Below are 7,568 nucleotides of genomic sequence, written 5' to 3'. Positions count from 1 at the left end.
TAAGAACTTTATTTTTCTGTCACGTTGATTCTCAACCTCACTCTGAAATTCCTTGAACTTTTCAAAGGTTTCAGACTTGTGTTTCATTAGGTAGACATACCCATATCTACTTAAGTCATCAGTGAGAGTGAGAACATAACGATATCCTCCGCGAGCCTCAACACTCATTGGACCGCACACATCGGTATGTATGATTTCCAATAAGTTGGTTGCTCGCTCCATTGTTCCGGAGAATGGAGTCTTGGTCATCTTACCCATGAGGCATGGTTCGCACGTGTCAAATGATTCATAATCAAGAGACTCCAAAAGTCCATCTGCATGGAGCTTCTTCATGCGCTTGACACCAATGTGACCAAGGCGGCAGTGCCACAAGTATGTGGGACTATCGTTATCAACTTTACATCTTTTGGTATTCACACTATGAATATGTGTAACATCACGTTCGAGATTCATTAAGAATAAACCATTGACCAGCGGGGCATGACCATAAAACATATCTCTCATATAAATAGAACAACCATTATTCTCGGATTTAAATGAGTAGCCATCTCGAATTAAACGAGATCCAGATACAATGTTCATGCTGAAAGCTGGCACTAAATAACAATTATTGAGGTTTAAAACTAAACCCGTAGGTAAATGTAGAGGCAGCGTGCCGACGGCGATCACATCGACCTTGGAACCATTCCCGACGCGCATCGTCACCTCGTCCTTGGCCAGTCTCCGCTTATTCTGCAGTTCCTGTTTTGAGTTACAAATATGAGCAACCGCACCGGTATCAAATACCCAGGAGCTACTACGAGTACTGGTAAGGTACACATCAATTACATGTATATCACATATACCTTTGGTGTTGCCGGCCTTCTTATCCGCTAAGTATTTGGGGCAGTTCCGCTTCCAGTGACCACTTCCCTTGCAATAAAAGCACTCAGTCTCACGCTTGGGTCCATTCCTTGACTTCTTCCCAGTAACTTGCTTACCGGGCGCGGCAACTCCCATGCCGTCCTTCTTGAAGTTCTTCTTGCCCTTGCCTTTCTTGAACTTAGTGGTTTTATTCACCATCAACACTTGATGTTCCTTTCTGATCTCCACCTCCGCTGATTTCAGCATTGAATATACCTCAGGAATGGTCTTTTCCATCCCCTGCATATTGAAGTTCATCACAAAGCTCTTGTAGCTCGGTGGAAGCGACTGAAGGATTCTGTCAATGACCGCGTCATCCGGGATATTAACTCCCAGCTGAGACAAGCGGTTGTGTAACCCAGACATTCTGAGTATGTGCTCACTAACAGAACTATTTTCTTCCATTTTACAGCTGAAGAACTTGTCGGAGACTTCATATCTCTCGACCCGGGCATGAGCTTGGAAAACCATTTTCAGCTCTTCAAACATCTCATATGCTCCATGTTTCTCAAAACGCTTTTGGAGACCCGGTTCTAAGCTGTAAAGCATGCCGCACTGAACGAGGGAGTAATCATCAGCACGTGATTGCCAAGCGTTCATAACGTCTTGGTTCTCTGGGATTGGTGCTTCACCTAGCGGTGCTTCTAGGACATAATCTTTCTTGGCAGCTATGAGGATGATCCTCAGGTTCCGGACCCAGTACGTATAGTTGCTGCCATCATCTTTCAGCTTGGTTTTCTCTAGGAACGCGTTGAAGTTGAGGACAACGTGGGCCATTTGATCTACAAGACATATTGTAAAGATTTTAGACTAAGTTCATGATAATTAAGTTCATATAATCAAATTATTCAATGAACTCCCACTCAGGTAGACATCCCTCTAGTCATCTAAGTGAAACATGATCCGAGTTAACTAGGCCGTGTCCGATCATCACGTGAGACGGACTAGTCAAGATCGGTGAACATCTCCATGTTGATCGTATCTTCTATACGACTCATGCTCGACCTTTTGGTCCTCCGTGTTCCGAGGCCATGTCTGTACATGCTAAGCTCGTCAAGTCAACCTAAGTGTATTGCGTGTGTTCTGAGGCCATGTCTGTACATGCTAGGCTCGTCAACACCCGTTGTATGCGAACGTTAGAATCTATCACACCCGATCATCACGTGGTGCTTCGAAACAACGAACCTTCGCAACGGTGCACAGTTAGGGGGAACACTTTCTTGAAATTATTATAAGGGATCATCTTACTTACTACCGCCGTTCTAAGCAAATAAGATGCAAAACATGATAAACATCACATGCAATCAAATAGTGACATGATATGGCCAATATCATTTTGCTCCTTTGATCTCCATCTTCGGGGCACCATGATCATCTTCGTCACCGGCATGACACCATGATCTCCATCATTGTGTCTTCATGAAGTTGTCACGCCAACGATTACTTCTACTTCTATGGCTAATGCGTTTAGCAATAAAGTAAAGTAATTTACATGGCGTTATTCAATGACACGCAGGTCAAACAAAAATAAAGACAACTCCTATGGCTCCTGCCGGTTGTCATACTCATCGACATGCAAGTCGTGATTCCTATTACAAGAATATGATCAATCTCATACATCACATATATCATTCATCACATCTTCTGGCCATATTACATCACATAGCACATGCTGCAAAAACAAGTTAGACGTCCTCTAATTGTTGTTGCAAGTTTTTACGTGGCTTGTATAGGTTTCTAGCAAGAACGTTTCTTACCTACGTAAAACCACAACGTGATATGCCAATTTCTATTTACCCTTCATAAGGACCCTTTTCATCGAATCCGTTCCGACTAAAGTGGGAGAGACAGACACCCACTAGCCACCTTATGCAACTAGTGCATGTCAGTCGGTGGAACCTGTCTCACGTAAGCGTACGTGTAAGGTCGGTCTGGGCCGCTTCATCCCACAATACCGCCGAAACAAGATAAGACTAGTAGCGGCAAGAAGAATTGGCAACATCTACGCCCACAACTGCTTTGTGTTCTACTCGTGCATAGTAACTACGCATAGAACTGGTGCATGATGCCACTGTTGGGGATCGTAGCAGAATTTTAAAATTTCCTACGCATCACCAAGATCCATCTATGGAGTATACTAGCAACGAGGGGAAAGGAGTGCACCTACATACCCTTGTAGATCGCGAGCGGGAGCGTTCCAATGAACGGGGTTGATGGAGTCGTACTCGCCGTGATCCAAATCACCGATGACCGAGTGCCGAACGGACGACACCTCTGCGTTCAACACACGTACGGAGCAGCGACGTCTCCTCCTTCTTGATCCAGCAAGGGGGAAGGAGAGGTTGATGGAGATCCAGCAGCACGACGGCGTGGTGGTGGAAGTAGCGGGATCTCGGCAGGGCTTCGCCAAGCTTCTGCGAGAGGGAGAGGTGTTGCAGGGGGAGAGGGAGGCGCCAGGGGCTGTGGTGCTGCTGCCCTCCCTCCCCCCAGTATATATAGGCCCCCTGGAGGGGGGCGCCGGCCCTGGAACCCATCTACATGGGGGGGGGGCGGCCAAGGGGGAAGGGGGGTTGGCTTCCCCCCCAAGCCAAGTGGGGCGCCCCCCACCCCTAGGGTTTCCAACCCTAGGCGCAGGGGGAGGCCCAAGGGGGGCGCCCCAGCCCACTAAGGGCTGGTTCCCTTCCCACTTCAGCCCATGGGGCCCTCCGGGACAGGTGGCCCCACCCGGTGGACCCCCGGGACCCTTCCGGTGGTCCTGGTACAATAGCGATAACCCCCGAAACTTTCCCGGTGGCCGAAACTGGACTTCCTATATATAATTCTTCACCTCCGGACCATTCCGGAACTCCTCGTGACGTCCGGGATCTCATCCGGGACTCCGAACAACTTTCGGGTTTCCGCATACTAATATCTCTACAACCCTAGCGTCACCGAACCTTAAGTGTGTAGACCCTACGGGTTCGGGAGACATGCAGACATGACCGAGACGCCTCTCCGGTCAATAACCAACAGCGGGATCTGGATACCCATGTTGGCTCCCACATGTTCCACGATGATCTCATCGGATGAACCACGATGTCGAGGATTCAATCAATCCCGTATACAATTCCCTTTATCAATCGGTATGTTACTTGCCCGAGATTCGATCGTCGGTATCCCAATACCTTGTTCAATCTCGTTACCGGCAAGTCTCTTTACTCGTATCGTAATGCATGATCCCGTGGCTAACTTCTTAGTCACATTGAGCTCATTATGATGATGCATTACCGAGTGGGCCCAGAGATACCTCTCCGTCATACGGAGTGACAAATCCCAGTCTCGATCCGTGCCAACTCAACAGACACTTTTGGAGGTACCCGTAGTGTACCTTTATAGTCACCTAGTTACGTTGTGACGTTTGGCACACCCAAAGCACTCCTACGGTATCCGGGAGTTGCACGATCTCATGGTCTAAGGAAAAGATACTTGACATTGGAAAAGCTCTAGCAAACGAACTACACGATCTTTGAGCTATGCTTAGGATTGGGTCTTGTCCATCACATCCTTCTCCTAATGATGTGATCCCGTTATCAATGACATCCAATGTCCATAGTCAGGAAACCATGACTATCTGTTGATCAACAAGCTAGTCAACTAGAGGCTTACTAGGGACACATTGTGGTCTATGTATTCACACATGTATTACGATTTCCGGAAAACACAATTATAGCATGAACAATAGACAATTATCATGAACAAAGAAATATAATAATAACAATTTATTATTGCCTATAGGGCATATTTCCAACATATCCTGTCTCCAATTCTTGCCTTTCGCTTAATGTTGCTTCCAAGAACCTCCTTACGAATGTCCAAACATTTTTTCCATTCTTTGATTAGCATGTGTTCACCGGTTTCAGAAATTCGATATGCACAGGTGAGATCCGTAGGATGACCTGGCTGTATGTTCAGAACTTCAAGGCGACCATTCTGATACATCAAATGAGGCACACAATCCATCGGGATTTTCTGTTGAGAAACATAGTAATAACTTCGTAGTTAGCAATGATGTACTAGTTTTAGAAGTATGCAAAAGATGCACGGATGTCGTAATAGTAATAAATCTTACCAGGGTATCTCCATAGAAGTTATCGTGGTTCAACACGTGCACTAGTGGCACGTATTCACCATAATTTGGAGGAGTTCGATAATAGGTATTGTAATTCTCAAAGTAAGTACAAAATGCGATCAGATGATTTTTCTCCTTATAAGTTAATTCGGAGCCATCGGTGTAGTGGGTTTTGTCTACCATCTTCCGCACATTCTTTGAAGAATGAAAATAAGCTGTCAATGGAAATAAGCTGTCAACTATTTTGAAATAAACAATATAAATTAGTTAATAACTATATTTGAGAAACTCACATAGCGGTAGAATCGGAAGCGTATCAACAAGGACCCAAATGTCCATATTGTTTTGCTCGATGTCAGGATCACCAAGATCCATGGTGACAATCATACCCTCATAAAAACCATACATTTTGCAAAGTGCTTCCCAATTTTGGCAACCAAAATGGGTTACGCTCTGAGAATTGTACAGATTTACTTCAAAATCCATATCATGATGGGTCCTTAGGTGTATTTTCTTTGTTTCAAAATTTTCATGGTCTTCAAAACCCATCCTCTTCAAGACATAGCGTCTTGCATGGCATGGGATAAGCTAGTCGAATTGTAAAAGATGAAAATTAGACGTTGAAATAGTTGAAGTCGTGCTTAATTACGAAAAAAACACTTGTCGTCGTTGCGTACCGTTTCAACGTCGAAGGTCTCCTTGAGCTTAATGCTGAAGCGCCGATCTTCGTCCAGGTGAGGGCACCTGTCGCACAGACCTCGATCGTCGTGGCACCAGCTGCACTCCCCCGCGAGACTTTCGTCGTCCGAGTACGACATTTCCTACGTTCATAATTCAAAGATTAAACTTGTACAATTAAATATATGTACTAAAAAACCTAAATTAGATCATTATTTTTCGAGAAAATCCAGGCCACTCGATATTTCCTACATATTCTAGCACAAGTCATGCCAGAATTCACGAAAAAATTCGGCATGACCTTTGCTAAAAAAGGACATATCAAGCGCCTGAAATTTGCCAGAACGGAAATTAATCAACACTCCGGCAAAACATAGGCCACTCGGAGGTGTAACCTGAACATGACCGGCCACTTGGGCAACCACATATCCTATTTGAGCAACACAGGATATACATGTTTTTATCTACATCATATATATCTTATAGGAGTCATATTGACATGGAGATTTGGCTGGTCTCACCTCGAGGTCGGAGGGGGTCAGTGACGGGGACGACGGCGGGGATGATGGAGGGGCTCCTTGATTTCTGCAAAAGCAAAAACCCTATAAGTTATCACTAATACATCCCGAATAATTGCTTAAACTAAAAAAATAACAACAAATATGACATGTTCAACTAGTTCTTACTAAATATAAACTTACTATAAATAGAAAAAACTAGTTCTTTCTAAAAATAAAGTAGTTCAACTAGTTATATTAATTTTCTTACTAAAAATACATTAGTTCTATTAATTCAACTAGTTTATTAATTTACTTACTAAACTAGTTCAACTAGTTTATTAATTTACTTACTAATTATTTTAAACACTTACTAAAAACAGTAAACAAAACTACATTATACAATAGTAAAAAACATCTACTATTAACCATACTGCCCTAGTTAACTAGTACCATCACTACTACTAATTAACATCTACTACTACTAAAAATCATTATCTATGAACCCTAAACTAACATCTACTACTAAAAAACATCTACTAACTAAGCAGAAAGAGAGGGGGTGGGGGGCTTACAGAGAGGGGAGAGACGGTGGCGGGGAGGTGCTCGGCGACGGAGAGGTAGGGGCGGCGAGGGCAGGCTCGGGATCGGGAGGCGGCGGTCCTGGGCGGGCTCGGGCGGCGGCGGTCATGGGCGGGCTCGGGCGGCGGCGGTGAGGTCGAGGGCGGCGGCGGTGAGGTCGAGGGTGGCGACGATGAGGTCAAGAGCGGCGGCGGGCAGCGACGGTGAGGTTGAGGGCGGCCTCGGGCGGCGGCGGTGAGGGCAGGCTCGGGCTCGGGCAGCGGCGACAGAGGAGTTAGGGGAACAGGGGGAGAGGGGGGAAGCAGGACTTAGTGAAATTTTGAGCCCGCGGGTGGTTAAGTCGAACTAGCAGTAGCGCACTTTAGGAAACGCGCTATAGCTAATTTAGCTATAGCGCGTTTTAGAGAAAAACGCTACTGCTAAGTCTAACCACGCATCAAAAATATACATTGGTCATCATTGATCTTTTTGTGTAGAATCTAAATAGTCAACATGAATCCTCACAGTACCTGTATAGGTACTGGTGAAGATTCATATTGCAGCCACAAATCCTACACATATAGTTCAATGAAGACCAAGTGCTCAATATAGTTTGAGAAGTAACATATTTAAGGTGGTCAACACCTTGTTCGCTTAGCAGTATGGGACTAAACTTAATTAGGTGCAATACTTAGCAGCAGCGAGTTTTGAAGAAAAATGCTGCTACTAAGTACTTTAGCAGTAGCGCGTCCAGGGAAGGGCGCTACTACTATATCTAGCCTGGAGGCAACGCCGTGGCAATTATAGTAGTAGCGCTTGTT

The sequence above is a fragment of the Aegilops tauschii genome, chromosome 3 (genome assembly GCF_002575655.3).
Source record: "Aegilops tauschii subsp. strangulata cultivar AL8/78 chromosome 3, Aet v6.0, whole genome shotgun sequence".
NCBI classification, from domain to species: Eukaryota; Viridiplantae; Streptophyta; class Magnoliopsida; order Poales; family Poaceae; genus Aegilops; species Aegilops tauschii.
Note: the sequence above shows the minus strand (reverse complement) of the source record.